Genomic DNA, 21,012 nt, shown 5'->3' on the forward strand with positions numbered 1-21,012 from the left:
TAATCGATTTATTGCGCGGTGCACTTGAAAGTCACCGTTAGTATAGGTCCTGTTCAGAACTATAAGCTTAAGTTTTCTGCCTGTTTTTCTAGTTCATTTTTACCGAGAAAATTTACCCAGACAGAATATAGATCGAAGCAAAAGTTAAACGGGCAATTCTATTTATGACAGCTCAACCCCACCCCTAAAAAGGTGCGCACACACAACGATCAGTGCGTGTTGCGCACATACATATAAACGTCTTTTCGGTGATATTCTATCCTTGTATTAACAAAGATTTGAGAGTGTTCAATAACAGTGATTCCCATATTTGAAGAAATGTACGAGGATTTTGTCGAAATATTAAAATCGTGCGAAATGACAATGAACTGGGAACGCCCTTCGCCCTTCCTTGGCTGGAAGTCGCGTAGGCGCAAAAGAACACGTGCCGCGGTTATCTCAGTGTGTTTTCGCCCTAATGATTTAAATACACCCAAAAAGGAATGGTCGATATACCCGTCCATTTGTGGTCTAAGTGTAATAGATGGCACAAAGAACAATAATAATAGCAATTTCAGATTATCGGGGTCTAATTTATCGCCTTCTACAAATAATCATAGAAGGGAAAATAGAAGGCAAACGGTGGCTTGGGAGAAAGAAGCTCTCTTGGCTCCGGAACATCAGGTCATGGATGGGACTCGGTCTCGAAAAGCTATTTTGGCTTGCCCATGATAGGGAAGAATTCGCGCGGGCCATAAACGATGTCTGCCCATGGTAGTCGCCTACGTCCGAATACGGATTCGGCATTAGAAGAAAAAAAATGTATTCCCTTATTAGTAATAAACGCAAAATGCCCAAATTAAAACAATACAATAAAAATTCAAACTAGGAATGCACCAAATAACGCATCCAATAACCGCTATTGCGAATTCCTAATGTGATACAATCAAAAAGGAACGCAGAAATGAAGGAAACAAAAGGCATAACCAAAATGGCGACAGGAAAATATATTTTTGATTTCGCATTTGCAATCGTAAATACCTGGATGTTGGCGGCCCCATCAATGCTGAGCTCCATTATCTTCCATAAAGCTGGCAGGAAATCCCAGCAAGATGTTCTCTCACTGAAGGCTCGTCTGGATCTGACCTGCGCCATGGGGTGGTCCTGGAAATTCACCCAGACACTGTATCGATTGAAGCAAAGGTCATACGGACATTTCTACCCCACCCCTAAAAAAGTTGCGCAGACACAACAATCTGTACGCGCAGATTTTTCATGACCTCTACAAGAAGGACGCGGGCAAAATGTCAATAGATATAGAGATTTTTGCCTTGAAAAAATGGATGATTATGATTGATTTAATAGGCAGCGCCATTTGAAGGATTAGCTTCGAATCTGTTGCCATAAGATAGAATGCGCATGTAGAACGGTACAGTTCAATTGTTCATGTTCAAGGACGCAGTCAATGGTACAAAGGACGCAAACAAAATTGCGATAATAGGTAAATCAACCAATTAATTTCATCACCTTCGATGACAAAATAAAGAACGCAAGCAAAATGGCGATCATACACAATTAATAGTATGGAGAATTTGCAATCACCCACGTAAATGGTTATACAAGAAGCAAATGGCATCGAAATTAATCACATTGTTGAAAAAACAAAACAAAAAGATCGGCCGATTCGTACAGCGAGATATCAGTCACAAGCCAAATGTCACAATTATAGTTGAGTCTGGGGTATTATTTGGCCATAAAATGCATAAGAAAAATCATATATATAAAGACGGTAATCTGTGTGTGTGTGTGTGTGTGTGTGTGTGTGTGTGTGTGTGTGTGTGTGTGTGTGTGTGTGTGGGTGTGTGTGTGTGGGTGTGTGTGTGTGTGTCCTAACTCTCGCCGAACATAATGAACGAATCGATAAAAATCGATTAATTCATTTTTCGACGAGACGACTTTGTCGCGACTCGAACTGATCACCCCAAATAGCCTGAATATGGATCTAAATTGAGCTAATGGTCTCGGACATCACGCCAAATCCAATTTTTCATTTCGCCTTTTTTTTTTAAACATTAATTCAAATATTCCTTCTCGCCATATAAAAATACATAATTTTAATAATTTCATTTAGCGAGGTCTTGAACCATTTTTTTTCTTTTCATATAAAACAATTAAATATATATTTTTCATTGAAATTATTGAAATTAATTTATATTTTAGCGATATTTGAAAAATAAAATTAATTCCAAATCATAGAATCGAACTAAGGCCCCCTCGCCCAGAACAGGTCGCTAGTCATTAGACTACAGCCTCGACAGAAAACGCTATAAAATTACTTAATATTCGATTATCCTATAGAAGTATGGGGAACCAATCATTCGTACCCTCAAAATAAGGCAGCCAATAACACAAAGGAAAAAAAGTACAGCTACAACTACATACAATTGCGGTTGCTTGCAATGAACAAAATTGCAAAAGAAACCCAAAATTCCCAATTTAAAACAATACAACTAAAAACATAGATAAAGTAAAAAATAGCAATTTACCAGATAACGCACCCAAAAGCCGAAACAAAATGCCACCGAATATTGTAGAACGCCCGCTATTGTGAATGCGTAATATGATACAATCAAAAAGAAACGCAGAAATGACGTTAACAAAACGCACGACCAAAATGGCGACAGGAAAAATATTTTTGATTTCGCAGTTGCAGTCGTAAATACCTGTATGTGTGCGGCCCCATCACTGTTGAGCTCCATTATCTTCCACAAAGATGTTCTCTCGCTGAAGGCTCGTCTGGATCTGACCTGCGCCATGGGGTGGTCCTGAAAATTTACCCAGACACTATATCGATTGAAGCAACCCCCGGCTTTCCCCCCCCCCCTCTCACCGCCCCTTGTTGCCATGAGCTCAGATGCGCATGTCAACATAGACTTTTCTCCCCTACAGGCAAGTAATCGATTTAATGGGCGGTGTCACCTGAAGGTCACGGTTAGTATAGGTCTGTTACTGAGAGTTGTCGCGAACAAATGCGCTTGCGTAGTGTATGTGAATAGGTGTATAGCATGTTGTCACACTGAATCCAAAAATAAAAGTCGAGGAATACCTGTAAAAATTGCAAACAAAGAAAGTGCAAACTGCGCAATAAAAAATGGCCGAATCAAATTAAAACCGATGTACAGACATACAATATTATACAGCGCCCGTTATTGTGAATTCGTCATATGATAAGCGGACTCTACACTCGCGCCGCAAAGCAATTAGTGTGGTGACATCTTTTTCGCGCAGAGTTCCCGACAAAAATACACACACTCACATTTTGGCGTGAGCGTAGACACCGCTTTACAATCTTAAAAGTAATCGCAAAAACTATGGAAACAAAATGCATAACCAAAATGGCGACAATGTATTTTTTTGCAATGGTAAGGATAAATACCTAAGTGTGTTGACCATCACTGGTGAGTTCCATTGTCTCCCAGGAAGCTGGCTGCAGGAGATCTCAGGTGTCAGGAAGCGGTCGGTAGTAAGATGTCACCTCGGCGAAGTGTCGCATACAACTGAGCGAGCCTGAGCGCTCATTGAGCGCACTGAGAGCAACAGCGTTTCCCAACCTTTTTTGACTCGCGTACCACTTGGTAGTACATAATGCTAAATTGTACCACCATATAAAAATGATTGTATTTCATGAAATTTGTTTTTGCAAGTTTTATTATTATATATATATATATATATATATATATATATATATATATATATATATATATATATATATATATATATATATATATATATATCATCATCATCATCATTTACAGCCACTCGCCATCCACTGCTGGATGAAGGCCTCTCCAACACGCTTCCACCCGTCTCTGTTTTGCGCAACACTCATCCATCTCACCCCGCACATTTTCCTAATTTCGTTCACCCATCTTCCTTGCGGTCTTCCTTTTACCCTTTTGCATTCTCTCGGATACCATTCAAGCAATTCTTTTGTCCACCTTTCGTCCATCCTCCTAGCTACGTGACCCGCCCATTGCCATTTCAATCTCTTCACTCTATCTACTATGTCCACTACTCTTGTCATACTTCTCACCCACGTGTTCCGCTTTCTGTCTTTTCTCGTTATGCCAAGCATACAGCGCTCCATACTTCTTTGAGTGCATTGGATTTTATGTAGCATCTTGGTGTTCAGTGTCCAAGTTTCACATCCATACGTCATCACTGGCAAAACGCATTGATCAAAGATCTTTTTCTTCAGGCAGAGTGGCATTTTTGATTTAAAAACAGCATTCATCCGTCCAAATGCACTCCATCCTAATTTCATACGTCTCTTTATCTCTTCATCTTTATTACCAGACATGTCAATTATTTGACCTAAATATAAATAATTATTTACTACTTCTACTGGTTTATCATCTAATGGGATGCTATCAGGCATGCAATACCTATTGAACATTAGTTTGGTCTTATCTACGTTAATTTTTAATCCTACTTTTCTACTTTCCCTGTCCAGCTGTGTTAGTCTGTTAAGTAGGTCAGCTGAATCACGAGCTATTAAAACTATATCGTCTGCGAACCGAAGGTGACTCAAGAAGCGACCGTTGATGCTTACTCCGGCTTTGTCCCATTCCAAGTTCCTGAAAACTCCCTCAAGCACCGCATTGAATAACTTGGGCGAGATTGTATCTCCTTGTCTTACTCCTTTTCCTATACTAAATCTATCTGTACCTGAAAAAATTTTAACCGAAGCTGTGGCATTCTTATATATTGCAGCTAACAGCCCCACGTAGGGTTCCGGTACTCCCTGTGTTTGTAGAGCGTTAAGTACTGCATTGTGGCTCACTGTGTCGAAGGCTTTCTCATAATCGACGAAACCTAGGCACAATGGCCGTTGATATTCGTTGGAGCGTTCGATTAGTTCGCCAACTACTTGGAGGTGGTCCATTGTACTGAAATTTGCCCTAAATCCTGCCTGTTCTATAGGTTGGTTCTCGTCGAGGATATTCTTCAGCCTTTCTGTAATAACCTTCGTGAAGAGCTTGTAGACCGCTGAAAGTAAACTAATGGGTCGGTAGTTCTTGATATCGCTTTTATCACCTTTTTTGTGTATTAAGATGATAGTTGCGTTATTCCATCCTTCTGGTATAGCTTGGTTCTGGATGCATTTGCTGAAAAGCCTAGCTAAGATATTAATTAGGGGGGGGCCGCCACATTTTAGTAAGTCAATGGGAATATTATCTTCCCCTGGGGTTTTACCGTTCTTTGCAGTTTTTAGCGCGGCCTCTACTTCGCTAGGCAATACTGCAGGAACCCTTTGGCCGTGTGTCGATTCCAGAGCGGGGAATTGGCCGTTGTCGTTCTCGTATAGTTTTGCATAGAACGTGTAAACTCTGTCTATGATTTCTTCTCTATTCCTAATTATTACTCCGCTCTCTGATCTGATTGCGATCATTTGGTTTTTGCCTAAGAAAAGATCCTGTTTGCACTTTTTCAGGCTACGGTTATTCTTAATGGTATTTTCTATTAGCTTGCTGTTAAAATCCCTGACATCCCTGACTATTCTCTTTTTAATTTCCTTATTTACTAGATTGTATTCTTGCTTATTATTATCCCTATCTAAATTCCTTTTATGCTTAATTAGGTTTTTTGTTTCCGCTGAAATTTTGCTTAATTTAATCTGTTTCCTGAATCCACCTAATTTCTTACCTGTTGAGGTTAGAACCGAACTAATTACAGTGTTCAATTCCTCGATGTCTGCTTCTGGGTTTAATTTCTCGTATCTATTTCCAAGTTCGAGTTCGAATTCCTTTTTCCTAGACCTTAGTTGAGCGAAGTCTGGAGAGCTACTGCATCCTTTTATTAATTTCCTACGTTCGCAATTTATATTAATGGCCATCTTGGCCCGGACTAATCTGTGATCGCTACCTATATCTACTTTACTTAAAACACTAACGTCTTTAACGGAGTGCAGGGTATTTGTTAGGATGAAATCTATTTCGTTTCTGTCTCCTTTAGGACTCTCCCAAGTCCACTTATTGTTTGCGTTTTTCCTGAAAAATGAATTAGTGATAAAGAGCCTGTTGTGTTCTGCGAATTCTATGAGGCGATCGCCTCTTTCGTTTCTTTGGCCGGTACCAAACTTGCCTACTGCTCTTTCTGTGTTTTCCTTTTGTCCTATTTTTGAGTTAAAGTCGCCCATGATTATTTTAAAGTGGTGGCGGCTATTATCGTATGCGCCCTGTAGTTTTTCGTAGAAGTCTTCTATTTCCTCGTCTGGGTGGCTAGATGTGGGGGCGTACACTTGGAAGATTTGACAAGTGTACCTGCTCGAGATTCTTAATACTACATAGCATATACGTTCCGATATGTCGCTTATTTCTATAATATTTCTTTCTATTCTCTTATTGATAAGAAACCCTACTCCTCCTATTCTACCATTTGGTAGCCCTCTCCAGTAGAGACAGTTACCACTTTTTAGGATTATTTGGTTTTCCTGTTTTCTTCTTACTTCGCTAAGTCCTACTAAATCCCATTTGATACTTTCTAATTCATTCTCTAATGCAAGCACACTTCCTTCACTCGATAACGTTCTTACATTGTACGTGGCTAAATACAGGTTTCTATTAGCTAAGCTATCATCCATCGTCACTCTTACCTTGTTGGAGGTTTGGATATTATTTTTCTCGCATTTATCCAAGATGTGTTGAGAAAAAGGCGGTACTTGAGAGAGATTTCCATTCAAGGAGTGAGTTCTTACCGCCATAGACTCTTCTCTGTATTCAGGTCAGGTGTCGGATTTTCATCCTCGGTATCACTTGGATCACTTATGAGTTATTGCATGCCATTTAATAGGGTAGCTCGTTAGTTATGATAATAATAGGTTAACAATTGTTATACTACTTTTCAGATCTTTAACGTGAAAAGCCTCTTTGAGACAGCGGATTTATATATGTATGTGGATGTGCTTTTCAATTCAATATTTTAATAATGAAATATAATAAAGATTATAAAGCTCCAAGGGTTAATTTAAAGTAAGTTTCTTTGAAAAACTATAAGATAGTTGGGGAACAGAGTTCGTTAAGAATGATACAGATCTTTAACGTGAAATGTTTCTTTGGAGACAACGGGTTTATATATATGTATACATATATTTATATGTGAGTGTGGTTTGCAATTGGATATTTTTAGTATCAAAATATTATATAAAATACTAAAGAGTATAAAACCCCAGCAGGTACTTTATTTGGATTAAATATAGAAATAACTTTATAGTAACTTTAAAATAGTTGAGAGACAGGGTTCATCGACCAATAAAATATAAGATTTATTGTTTCGGGCAAAGACGAAAGCAAATTTCGCGTGGGGGAGATTATAATTTATGGTCTTTTTTGTTTGGACCGAGGGTTAGGTAGTAGCAGGTACATATGTATAAGGACGAGCGATACGATGAGCTCTTGACAAACTCAATAACACAGAATATGCAAATACACTGATTTTACAAATACACTGGGAGATAAATGCCTTTAACGATCGATCTGCTGATTATTAAAACACTTAAGTTATACTAGGATGCAATTAGTACAATAGGTGAGTAGATGGTTAAGTTTTAGAGTTGAATGCGTGCGGAGTTTGAGTATTTCGAAATGCAAAATGGGAACGAGAGCAAATGCGTGCGTTTCCGAGCGCGGTCGAACTCAAACTCATATATATATATATATATATATATATATATATATATATATATATATATATATATATATATATATATATATATATATATATATATATATATATATATATATATATATATATATATATATATATATATATATATATATATATATATATATATATATATATATATATATATATATTTATTTATTTATTTATTTATTTATTTATTTTAAACAGACCATTGTGGCATAACAGGAATTCCTAAAGCGCCACAATGGTCAAAAAATATAGCACAAAAAAGAAACATTCATACATAAACATAAAAAATAGCATTTATAATAACAGATAAAGTAAAAATATCAAATAAAATATAGCATAAGGAATGCCTTGCACCTACAGCCAGTTTCAATAAATATGTAAGAAACAACTACAAATACAAAACATCCCTGTAAGGCCCAAATGGAAGAGAGTTAATCAAAATTTCACTCATAAATCACAATCAATCATGAAAACAATGATGAGCGCAGACTACCAGATAAATGGGTTAGAGTAATTTCCGACAATTTACGCTCACTAAGGTGGAAAATATCACATTCAGACTCGGCAGCAACGATTTCATTAAGAAGTCGGATAGCTCTTGGAATAGGAGCCATTCGAAAAAGGACTGTGCGGGCAGGAGGTACAGCCAGCAAATGATGATGTCTACCACGCACATAGTGATTAGGGACATAAAGTCCCAACTGCTCCAGCAACAACGGGCATGACGTATTACCACGTAAGAGCAGGAGAACGAAACGAATTAATGAGAAGTTTCTCCGAAGTTCAAGGGAATTATACCCAAGCATGCCCAAAAGGAAAGGAGTGGGGTAGAGATATGGGTAATACCCATATTCTTTCCTATATAGGAAACGAAGAAATGCTTTTTGCACTTTCTCAATCATCAGAGAGTAATTTGCTTCATGCGGATTCCACACAATCGCATTATACTCTAGCTTACTTCTCACAAGCGAATTGAAAAGCAAGCGAGAAGACAAAGGATTGGAGAATAATCTTGCATATCTCAAAACAAATCCAAGTCGACGAAAGGAAACGTCAGCGACTTTCTTGATATGGTTGTGAAAGGTGAGCTGAGGATCAAAAGTGATACCCAAATCGACAATAGATTCCACACGCTTCAACAAGACGGATCTAATGGAATATCCGTGACAATAGAGCGAATGTGCACGTCCATAGCTCATAATTGCACATTTGTTTAAATTAAGTTCAAGGCCTAAACTAGAACTGAACTCCAAGACAGCGTTAATATCAGCTTGAAGGAGAGAGGCTTGCCTCTCATCCTTGACAGCAAAAAATAATTTAACGTCGTCAGCAAACAAGAGACATGATGCATTACATAAAACTCTAGGGAGGTTATTAATAAGAATTGTAAATAGTAATGGGCCTAAAGTGGACCCCTGAGTAACACCAGATCGAGTAAAAAATGAAGGAGATTCATAAAGACCATATCTAACAAATTGCTTCCTATCACTAAGATAAGAAGCAAAGAGTTTAAGAAGACGCGTTGAAAAACCCACTTCAGCTAACCTGATCAAAAGAGCGTCATTATTGACTTGATCAAAGGCTTTACGAAAGTCAAAGTAGGCTACATCAACTTGCTGACCAACGTCAACTTTAGACATGATCAAATGTGTGAAGCAGGCGAGATTAGTGGTAGTGGAACGACAGGGTGTAAAACCATGTTGCTCATCACACAATAATCTTTTAAACTGCGCAAGAATCAAACGGTGAAGGATGATGTCAAAAATTTTGGGAATAGCCGAGATAATAGCAATAGGTCTATAATTTTCAACCTCATTTTTAGAGCCACTCTTATGAATAGGAATGACTCTAGATAATTTCCATTTTTCAGGATAATTACCAGAAGCAAGAATAAGGTTAAAAATAAACTGAAGAGGCTCTAAAAGCGAATTACAGCATACCTTTAATACGTCAGGGGGCACACCGTCAGGCCCAACAGACCCCTTCAGCTTCATAATAGCCATCCTAACATCTCCCAGCGATACCCGCGGAATGTCTATACCGACACCCTCAGTACCAATTTGTGAAGCCAAACTAGCATTAAGGGATGGTTTTCTCTGGTCAAAGACAGAGCTAAAAAATGAAGCAAAAGCATTGGCGATCTCAGGACCGTCAAAACTTTTATTACCAAATGAGAATGAATGCTCAAGACCATGTGAAATATGCTTACTCTTAATAAATCTGAAAAAGTGGTTAGGATTAACCGCAATAGCACTCTCCATCTCATTAAGATAGACAGTATATCGCTCACTCACACCACGTTTCACGATCTTCCTAAGAGTCCGGAATTTCTCATAGTCACAAAATGATTGGCTACGTTTCCATCTTCTATGAGACAACCATTTTGCACGAACATCAGCTATAAGTTTGCACCCAAACCACGGCGGAAATACCCGCCGATGTTGTTCCGAATTAGGATAACTGATGAACCGAGGAACATGACTGTCAAAAATATTATAAAGTGTATAATACAAATATTCAACAGCATCACCAGTATTCATGAGGTACATTTGGCGCCAGTCAATTGAACGAACCTCATTATAAACCAATTCAGAATCAACACGAGCAAAATTCCATCGCAGTGAGGAAAATATATATATATGTAGTATTTGCATGGTAAGGATTGTGAAGACAGGATATGTAGCATATGAAGATCTGTTTTGATAAGAAATTTTGTGGAAAAAAGTTATTTGCGGATTCACAATTATAAAATGCTCAAAGTTTTATATATTTATCTACTATTCTGTCATACTTCTATTATTGATAAATGGTTTTACTAAAAACAGAAAATTACAAAGTACATATAATATGTTTTCTATTCATTAAATCTCCATACAAAATAAATTTAATGAAATCCTTGTACTTAGTTTTTTTTAATTTGGTTCAACTGATGCCGAACTTACCTTTAAGTCTGGAGCTGGTTTCAATCCATTTCTATATTTGTCTTATTAAAACATATGAAGAGAAAGCTCTCTCAACCAGTTCTATTAAATATTCAATTATTTTTTCACGTATATCCCGAGACATACGACTCTTGTTTTCAGTATATTATGTTAAGTTTCAAATACTTCAGTTTGATCATCTTCGATACATAAATTCCAAAAATCTAATTTTCTAATCATATGTACTTTCAATTTTATCTGCAACATTAAAGATTATTATCGAACTGTTCTCAAGTGTCAAATTCAAGTTATTTATTTATAGAAGCGTGAACGCGGTAAATTTAAAAATGCACTCCAAAATCCATGCCGGATCTCGGGAAAACGTATAAATTGCCAGATTTTCGATCATCCACTGTACATATTAAAGTCGACGTTGACTGATTAAGATAATTTTTATTAATTACTAGTTGTTTTACTCGGCTTCGCTCAATATTTGCAATATAAACAGCTTAAGCATGGCGAATCTAATAGTAAATATTCATTTGATTTTTTATTAAATTTATTTGAATCGAAAAAAATATAATGTTCAACCAATTGAATTGTCGCCATGGAAATTTTATTTTGTTTTCGAAGTTCCCAAACAAAGACACAAACTTACAAAGTCTCTTTCGAAATTATATATTAGATATAAAAAATATTTCTATTTTTATGATTGTAAATCATTCATTCCTGCATGTCCGCCATTACTGATTTTTTTTCGCGTACCACCACCCATCAACCGCGTACCACAGGTTGGGAAACGCTGCCCTGCAATATCGATTGACACGGTTGCTTGCAGCAAGTAACCGCTCACGATAGGGTTGTCACTACTGTTATGTGGTAAATATCTTACAAACCTATGTACTATGTATTTATAATATATTACTCTTTTTTCTCACGTATTATCTAATCTTAATTATTTAAACGCACGTTTAATTGATATTTTTCTCTTAATTTTGATATCTTATTATTTACGAAACTTTCAATGCCTTAATTGTCTCGAGACTGTTATTTGAATTGTCCCACTACATATTTGTAATCTCAAATATTATTATCCCTCTTTATCTGCATATCCATTCAACCATTTCTCGATACCTTCACAGGATACATATGTCAAATATCCAAAACTTAAAATATTGTTTTTATTACACTGAGCAACAAAAAAAATTACCAGAGCGGAGACTAACCGATCTTTACTAACTTTGACCCACTGAATTCGAATATGATAATAATTTTTGTTGGTTGGTGATCATTTTACAGTTTTTTGGCTTTTGCGGTCTTTAACTCAAAATCTTGTATTGCTGTGCTCAAATTGAGTATTGCAATCAATAGTCAGATGTTTTTCCTATTGATTGTGATATTTCATTGCCTTAAAATAGTTGTAATTAATTGACTAGTGAATTTTAAAAGTCAAAAATATATTTTTAATAAAAAACAAAAGCCAAAAAACTGTAAAACTCGCGCATTTTTTTAAACGCTCTTATCTCGTAAACAATCACCAGCCAACAAAAATCATTATCATATTCGAATTCAGTGGGTCAAAGTTAGTGAAGATTGGTTCGTCTCCGCTCCGGTAACTTAAAAACGTGATTTTTTGTTGCTCAGTGTTATCACATCATATCATTATTCCTCTTAATCCTTTGAATTCTGACCAACGCCGATTGGCATTTTACCAATGTAAATATTCTTGTTTATTTTTAAGTATGTAAAAAATAAACAAGAATACTGCCCACTAAGCCTTTTTTGGTAGCATCGAAAAAAAAATTCATTGAACATGGCTGGTGTAATCCGTGTCAATGTTTATAAAGACTGGTTTACACCGGAACTTCTGAATTTATAACCACACAGAATTTCTCCATTGAAACCCCAACTGCCGAGTATTTTAGATTGTGGCTTGGCATTTAGATTGTGAGCATTAAATTTTAGCAACAATGAAGAAGATGCAACTAGTTTTGGAAAAACAAATTCATTAATAGACTTCTTTTGTTTATTTTATATTGTTTCAAGATATATTAAAGAGTTTAAACACACATTTACAAAACTCGAAATCCTCAGCGGTAGATATCTAGTGTTTGTTTGGATAAGATACACTTTTTATACCTGCTTTCTATTGGATTTCTAAATAATTCTAGTTGGAAATGTTGGCGAAATTTTAAGCGTGGCGGGCTTTCAACAGAAAAGTCGTCAGCACTCAAAGGGTTAATTTGCATGACTAATTGTGTGTTTTTATTCAACCATTTCGTGATACCCCCAAAGGACAAATATATCAAATACTAAGACTTACGCATGAATGCCAATTGTTTTACCAAAATTCTGTCATTGGTTGAAATTAATATCCTTGTTGTATATCTACTCATGTCAGCCATATTGAACCCCACTTGTGATTAAACTGCCGAATTAAACTGGTAACTTGTAACTAGTAATTTTGTGTTCGAGACTTGTATCACGCATCTCAAAACATGTCTGCATAGATCTCGTCTACACAAAATGCTTCTTTTGGAAAATAAAAAATAAACATTAATTTTTTTTATAAATTACATATACCATCTCCTACTCGTCCCCGTAACACTTCATTTCAGTTTATAATTTTGACTTTCCACCTAGTAACTAACTAAGTTTATTCATCGAGATAGTGCAGAAGAGATTTCTTCGGCACTTGCATAACGAGTATGGTATTATCAATATATGTACATACATACACATGCTGAATTTAAATATGAAAGCTGGAATATAGAATATATATTTTCCCCACATCACAGAACATACGTTTCAGTAAAAAAAATTTAAACAGGCTTGACCTATGACAGTGACAGTACGACATGGTTCAATCCGGAATTATTGGCAACCCTATTCCAAATCTACAGCTGGATCATCTGCGCAGATGCGCATTAATACGTACGCAATCCGAACTAAGAAGAGGCTAGTAAAATATAGAAATATTTTTTATATAATTAATAAACATTATCGCAATTAAGTCTTCGACTGTCAAATGTACATACAGTCGATGATTGAAATTCGGGTAATCGATACCGTTTCCTTCTGATCCGGTATGGATTTTTGAGTGAATTTTTAAATTTACCACGTTAGCGCTCCAATAAATATGTACATAACTTGAATTTGACACTCGAGAACAGTTCGATAACGATCTTTAACCCTTTGAGTGCTGACGATCTGTTGAAAGCCAACAAAATTTCCAACTAGAATTACATATTTAGAAATCCAATAGAAAGCAGGTATAAAAATTATAGCTAATCCAAACAAACCATAGATCACCACCAAGTTCTGCTTACGGTTAAATTTTTATTACTTTAAAGCAGAGGTTCCCAAAGTGATCCGTACGCACTCCCGGGGGTTCGTGAGGACTGCCAGGGGGTCCCTGACAGGAAGAAAAATAAATTACCACTTACACGAAAACTATGTGAAACGTATAAGAGGTTAGTAAAAAATGGGGGTCCACGAGATGTAAATGGGTATCCACGGACCGGAATCAATGGAATCAAATTTAATAAAAATAATGCGGGTTTTAATACACAGTACAAGAAGAATTGATTGGATTAAGCACAAACAAAGAACTTAAGGTACAGTTTAGAGAGGGTTACCAGCATTTCTGGCTGTAGAAAGATATCCTTGTTGCTTATCCTGTATTGTGGGCTATCGCAAGTAAGTTTTTGATAGCATTTCCTACTTCGTACCTCGTGGAAAGAGGTTTTAGTGCAGTTACCAATTTTCTTACGAAAAAAAGAAATCGGTTGCAAATCACTGAACGTGGAGATTTACGACTGTACCTTACGAATTTGAACCCAACTATTGACCAATTGATATAGGAGCATCAGGTTCATCCCTCTCATTAACAGTGTTTTGATTTGTTCATTTTCATTAAAAAAAAATTCAATATCGATAAGAATAAAAAATATACATATTTTTTTTTAATTACACTATTACTAATTTCACTATTAGGCATCCTGGGGGAGGGGGTCCACGAAGGATAAAATACTGGGTTAGGGGTCCACGGGGAAAATAAGTTTGGGAACCTGAGCTTTAAAGCGCTATATACATTTATTATACACGTCAATTTTCACGAAGATAAAAATTAATGATATAAACATCGGACATAATTAGGATTGTCAGGCGTCCCGATTAATCGGGATTGTCACCAGTTTAAAGTCCAGTGTCCCGGTATCCCGAACAAACCTCTCGGGACGCCCAAATGTCCCGGTTTACTACTTTTTTAAATTCCCACAGAAGTTTTTTAACTCAGAATTAACATAATATATAAACAAAAAGTCGATGTCTGGACCAGAAAGTCTGGTAAACACTGCAGCAGTGAACTATTTGTCTCTGTCTTATACTTTCTGGAAGACTACGTGTAGAAGGAAGACAAAAAATGTGTATCAGGCATCAATCAATTTGTCTTCAATCGATAATTTTCTAACACTCAGATTGATTCATCACATGCAGACGTGGAATAGATACCGTCAGAACAGAAAAACTAAAAGATTTCTGCTATTTATCTAATACTAGTGAATAGCCCGATGAAACATCATCGCATGGGTATAAAATTATTATATACTCGTATAAACCTATGTAAAAAAAAATCCGATCCGAAAAAAAAAGATTTTTTTTAAAAATGTCACTTGTACCAGTCTGGTTTTCAGCCCGTCGTATGTCAATTCGAAATATATTTAATAAATCATATTTTTTCCAAAGTAATATCATTACAATACTCTAATATATAATTAATGGGATACATGCAGGGCTGTTTTGGTCCTCAAGACAAATGCATCTCTGGACTCCGGAGAAGCGTATGCAGTTAGATACAGCGTTTCACACCGGGTGATTTCTTAGTCGCTCACATTTTCATATGTACAATTGGTCTGGTTGGTGTAGCCCAGAGCTATGTTCTGGGACATGTGTAATGAAATTAAATATTTATAATATAATACTGATTCTTCACAAGGTATAAAACTCCGACTGTTAAAATATTGATCAAAATGTATAAAAATAGCATTAATTTATTTATAAGTTATATGAGATCATCGAAACATATGTATGTAGTCATATTATACATAATAATATGTAAATTAAACTAAATTAAACATCCTTATTCAGCTGTCACTTTGACACTTGGTTATAATATAACACGCTGTCCAGTTCACGCATTCGGCAAAGAATTTGCCGAATCCGCGAACTGGGCAACGTGCTTGCATTTTTCACGCATTCGGCAATTCTCTTGCCGAATGCGTGTAATAGACAATTTCACGGATTCGGTGTAACATATACATTGATACGGATTACACGACCCGTGTTCAATGCATTTTTTAAGTTCAGGGTTAATGTTGCGGATAAACTTGAAAATATGATTAGAAAATTTGATATTTGGAAGCTGTGTATCGAAAATGATCAACCTGCAGTATTTGAAATCTTACATAATTTCTTATCCGACAACAAGATTTTTTTGTCTCGGTATTTGACAAACATGTGGGAAACACGTATTTATTTTAACACTGGTAGATAGATTGAATAGCAACCCACATGTGGTGGTAAAAAAAAACCGAAATTTTTGAAACTGGGGATGAAAGAAACAAAGAATCAGTTCACGGTCAGTTTTCGCCCTGTTAAGACGCTGCGTAAATTAACAATTATTGACTTAAAAATAGACTTAAGATTTAATTCTTTTTAAATATTTTAAATATAAGTTATAAATTAATATTACTGTGTATAATTTATTGTGTTTTTACGTTCGCTTTAATATATTTTTTGATTTTTTAATCAAAAACTTATTTTTGAAATGGCTCAAAAAAAAACCATTTCAGAAGATGTGAAAGTGGCCATTGCAACGCTTATTAGTGAAAAGGCATATAGTTACAGACAAATTGCAAAAAAAAATCATGTTTCTCACCCTACGGTAGCCCATATTGCACAATTGGTGCAATCGGGAGTGTCTCCAACTGCTACATTATACGACAAATGTGGGAGAAAACGAAAAACCACACCATAGCTTTGGAGAACCGTAAGGTGCCTAATAAAGGCATTCAAGCTATTCTGAACCAAGAGGGTATCGATATTTCCACAAGGACGATGCAACGTAGATTTCGTGAAGTTAACGTCAAGAGCCGAACTCCCATAAAAAAGCCAAAATTGACACCAACGATGAAAAAAAAAGCTCAGGAACATCAGCAATGTACTGTTGATGATTGGAAAAAGGTATTGTTTAAATATTAATATTAAACTAAAAAATACTTGATAACCTCCTATGTACTAATTTTTCATTCATTTTAGGTTTGTTTCTCTGACGAAACAATTCTAAGGACAATGACAGATGTTGTCCAATACATCAGAAGACGACCTTCCGAGAAGCTGAGCGACGAATGCACCATTCAAACAATAAAATATAATGCATCTGTATGGTGTGGTCCATTATTAGTGGAAAAGGGGCTGGGCCCATAAGGGGCTGGACCCGTACATTGGGGCAGGATCAATACAAAAAAAAATTGTTGAACGTATTTTTGCCTTATTTTGAATCAGAAGGGATGGATGCACATAATTACATTTTTATGCAAGATGTCACACGGCCAAAACAATTAACAACTACCTGACCACAAAAAATATTCGAATTTTGTTATGGCCAGGTAATTCACCGGATTTAAATCCAATTGAAAATTGTTGGGGGTATTAAAAAGTATTTTTTATAACAGCCCTAATACTACGTTAGATAATTTAAAAGAAAAAATAATAGATACATGGAAAAATAATTCAAAAATCAAAAAACAATACAGTCATGCATAGAGATCAATTTGGGCTGTTATAACAAATAGGGGAGGGACAACTAAATATTAAGCTAATTACAGTTTTTTTTGTAAATATTATTGATGAATATATTATGTGTGTAAAATAAAAAGTTTTGTTTCATTTCCTGTTCTAAAATTTAACAAAATCGACAAAAAACGAGTTTTACGCTAGTGGTAAGAACTTCCTGTCATGGGTCTGTACATGATAAAAAATTGAATATTTAATGGGGCTGAAATCGTCTTTTACGCAGTACTTCTCCAAACCTGAAGAAACAAATAATTGGATTTAAAACCCTTTTGATAATGAACATTTTCGGACAGCTACGTCATTATCAATCAAGGAAAAGGAAAACTTGATTGAACTTTCAAGTGATAGCATTTTAAAAGCTGAATTAAAATAAATAAATATATTGAATGCAGCTCCAGACTTAAGGGTATACGTCGTAGGCATAATACATACTACGTGAAGGTGAGAAGAGGTTAGTAAAAATGCCGCATGACGGCATAGTACATTCAATTTGGGTTTTTTCTCAGAATTCTGTCTCGATTGTTTTCATTTTTATTTTTAGGTATGGCGCACTTCATGTACTCGATATTTGAAACAATGCGAGTGTTTAAGGTTCGACAGTTTTTTGTTGGACGTCATCGCGCAAAACATCTCGCAAAAATGGATAACTCAAAACAGATGTCGATTGTTTTAAAATCAAAAATTATTACGTTATTCGAAGCAAATTTTTCTATGCGTTTGGAGAGGGCTCGGTTTGTCGATTTTTGAAAAAATGTCGAGAAACTGTTACTCTGTGGAGAAAACCTGGGAACGCAAGAGGACGTGTGACCAGTCTTCGCGAAGATCGTCATATCAAGCACATGATGCTAGAAAATCCATTCAAAACAGCGGTAGAAATTACCGCAGAGCTTCAAGTATCAGATCATGTGATATTTATGGAAAAAAAAATTGAGGAAGTGACTTTCGGAGTATGGATATCGGCCACACCACTTTGCCAAAGAGCCGTTTCTTACCCTTAAAATGCAAAAAAATCATCTAAATTGGGCTAAGAACCATAGGCACTGGACTGTCGATGATTGTAAAAGAGTTGTAGTTTCTGAAAAATCGAAGTTCAATTTCTTTGGGCAGGATGGGATGATCATTGTTCGTCGGAAAGTTGGCGAAAGTTATTGCGCGGAGTGCTTTTCTCCGGTCGTTGCGCATTCACCCCATTTAATGGTTTAAGGGTGTATGACCGCATATGGTTTAGGATCTCTGACCATTATTCAGTGTATAATGAATAGAGGTAGGACCGGAAGCGTGCCGTTTATTGTTCAATTGTTGTAAATCCTTTGTAAAAAAGGTTCGGCAAACCTTTAACAATGCATTTACAACATTTGAACAATATGAACAGCCCCCTCAGGGTCCGGGCTTTAATAATGAATGCAGAAAAGTACAAAAATGTACTTTTAAATTTTGTAATTCCAACGATCTGTATTTGATATCTGATATTTGGGACTGTTGGACGTCCCGAAAGGTTCATTAGGGACACTGGGACACAAGGCTTAAAACCGGTGACAATCCCGATTAATCGGGACGCCTGGCAACCCTAACTTAAGCCTACTGGTTTAGCTGTCACGGAAAATGGACTCCAAGCCCAGGAATCGTCCTTGCTAATTTTTATAAAATATTGCAAACGAGTTGTTTTCAAGTTATGTAGGTGTTCTAAAATTTAATTTAATCAATGGAAATTGATTACCACTCGCCATTTAATATTAAGTAGAAGGTATTTAAATGTGTTGCAATGTTTAAACCTTTCGAAATTGTCGCGGAAAACGTATTCAGGTTCGGCGGAACACTAGTGTTTCGCGGAACTAAGACAGTTCCATAACCGTTCTTCATTTTTTAATTTTATTATTTAGCATAATGTGTATGTATGTAGGTTTTATCTTTATTTATATATGTAAGCTATTTTTTATTAGTAATTTATCTTTATTTATGTGTATTTATGTGTTTATGTGTATATACATGTATAATGTTGGTATATGGTATATATGTAGATGTATGTATTGTATGTGTATGTGTATATACATGTATAACAGTGGCGGACGGTGGGTGTTAATACCGGGTGTGCTGTGTATGCCGTAGGGCGTAGGGTATAAAATTAGCAATTAAAAAAAAATACTCGTTTTGCATTACAAAAATGTTTAATTTATTAGTTATTTATACATAAGTTCAATGCGACGTTTCTGAGACATAAACTTTTCAATCACGTCTGCATAGAATGTGTCTTTCTGTTTTAATTCCACCAATAACTTTTTTTCTATTGAAATTAAGCTAAGGCCACATAATCTATCTTGACCTTGCGTACCTCTATAGCAAGTTTTTATTCTTTTCAGCGCCGAAAAAGAACGTTCTGCTGAAGCTGTACTGCTTGGTATCGTTAATATTAATTCTCCCAGCTTAAACACCTCTTTAAAACCAGATTCGAGGTTATTTTTTGTCATGAATTGTATTAATTCATGAACAGGTTTCTCTGAAAATTCAGAGCTGGAATATAGCACAATGAGTTCGTTTTTCAATCGAATATAATCAAACAGTGATCCATAAAAATCTTTTAATTTATTAATTAAAACATTTGGAAAATTTTCTTTATATTCGTCATATTTATCATTACAAAGAAGGTGGAAATATTCTAATTTGGAAAGTGAAGAATATCTACATTCGACTTGTGCGATTATGCTATCAACTATTTTGAAATATAATTGACGAAATGAAGTTTTATCTTCTACTTCTGAATAATTTTTTAATCTTTGTGGCCTACGATCATGATCATCATTTTTTTCATTTAAATAATTATTCCATAACATTTCAAAATTATTATCCCTTTCGTATTTCAGTTGCTGCAAAACATCATTAATTTTTTTACAACAATATAAAACGTCCGAAGATTTAGATTGAAGAATGTTATACAAAACATCAGTTATTCCAAACAGTTTTGAAAAAATTTGAAGAAGTTTAATTGTTTGAAAATCCTCTAAAAAGCCTAAAAACCCTCGTGCTTTTATAACAGTATCTGTGTCCCATAATTCACAATTTTCTATAACATGTCGAAAAAAATCTGTAAATTGACTTCTGTATTGTTGTACTGTGCTACTTAAACGAGATGTAAAATTCCACCTTGTGGGTGCTACAGAGGGAAGTCTTTTTGTCACAAATTCCTGTAAAGCGAATACTCTTTTGGAAGATTTTGAAAAGTATGTAGACAATCCATTTAAAGTTTGAAAAAATGATTTACTTTCTTTAATATCAGAAAGACCTTGCTGCAATACTAAATTCAATACATGAGCATAACAGTGTGTAAAAAGAGCAAAAGGATAAGCATTGAGGACTTTGGATTGCAAACCATTTACGTGTCCACTCATTACACTTGCTCCATCATAAGTCTGTCCAACCAATTTGTCTTGAATTTTAAATTCTTCAACTATGTTCACCACGTGACGGAATAGACCATTAGATGTTTTATCAGCACTAACGTCTGTAAAACTAATAAACCGTTCATGTACATTGCCTTTACATACAAAAC

At 35.6% G+C, this 21,012-nt stretch overlaps 1 long non-coding RNA gene across 1 annotated transcript in view; it reads right to left on the bottom strand.

Moving 5' to 3' along the window:
• Window positions 1–3,529, bottom strand: part of LOC143922996 (uncharacterized) — a 66,302-nt gene extending 62,773 nt beyond the window's left edge. Inside the window, exons 1-3 of the long non-coding RNA XR_013261681.1 lie at window positions 3,416–3,529; window positions 2,703–2,804; window positions 1,021–1,143 (exon numbers count right to left, since the gene is read on the bottom strand). This is a non-coding gene — a long non-coding RNA (uncharacterized LOC143922996). The remainder of the gene's footprint in view (window positions 1–1,020; window positions 1,144–2,702; window positions 2,805–3,415) is intronic.
• Window positions 3,530–21,012: the final 17,483 nt, after the last annotated feature.

This window comes from Arctopsyche grandis, chromosome 2, assembly GCF_051622035.1.
Source record: "Arctopsyche grandis isolate Sample6627 chromosome 2, ASM5162203v2, whole genome shotgun sequence".
Taxonomy (NCBI): domain Eukaryota; kingdom Metazoa; phylum Arthropoda; class Insecta; order Trichoptera; family Hydropsychidae; genus Arctopsyche; species Arctopsyche grandis.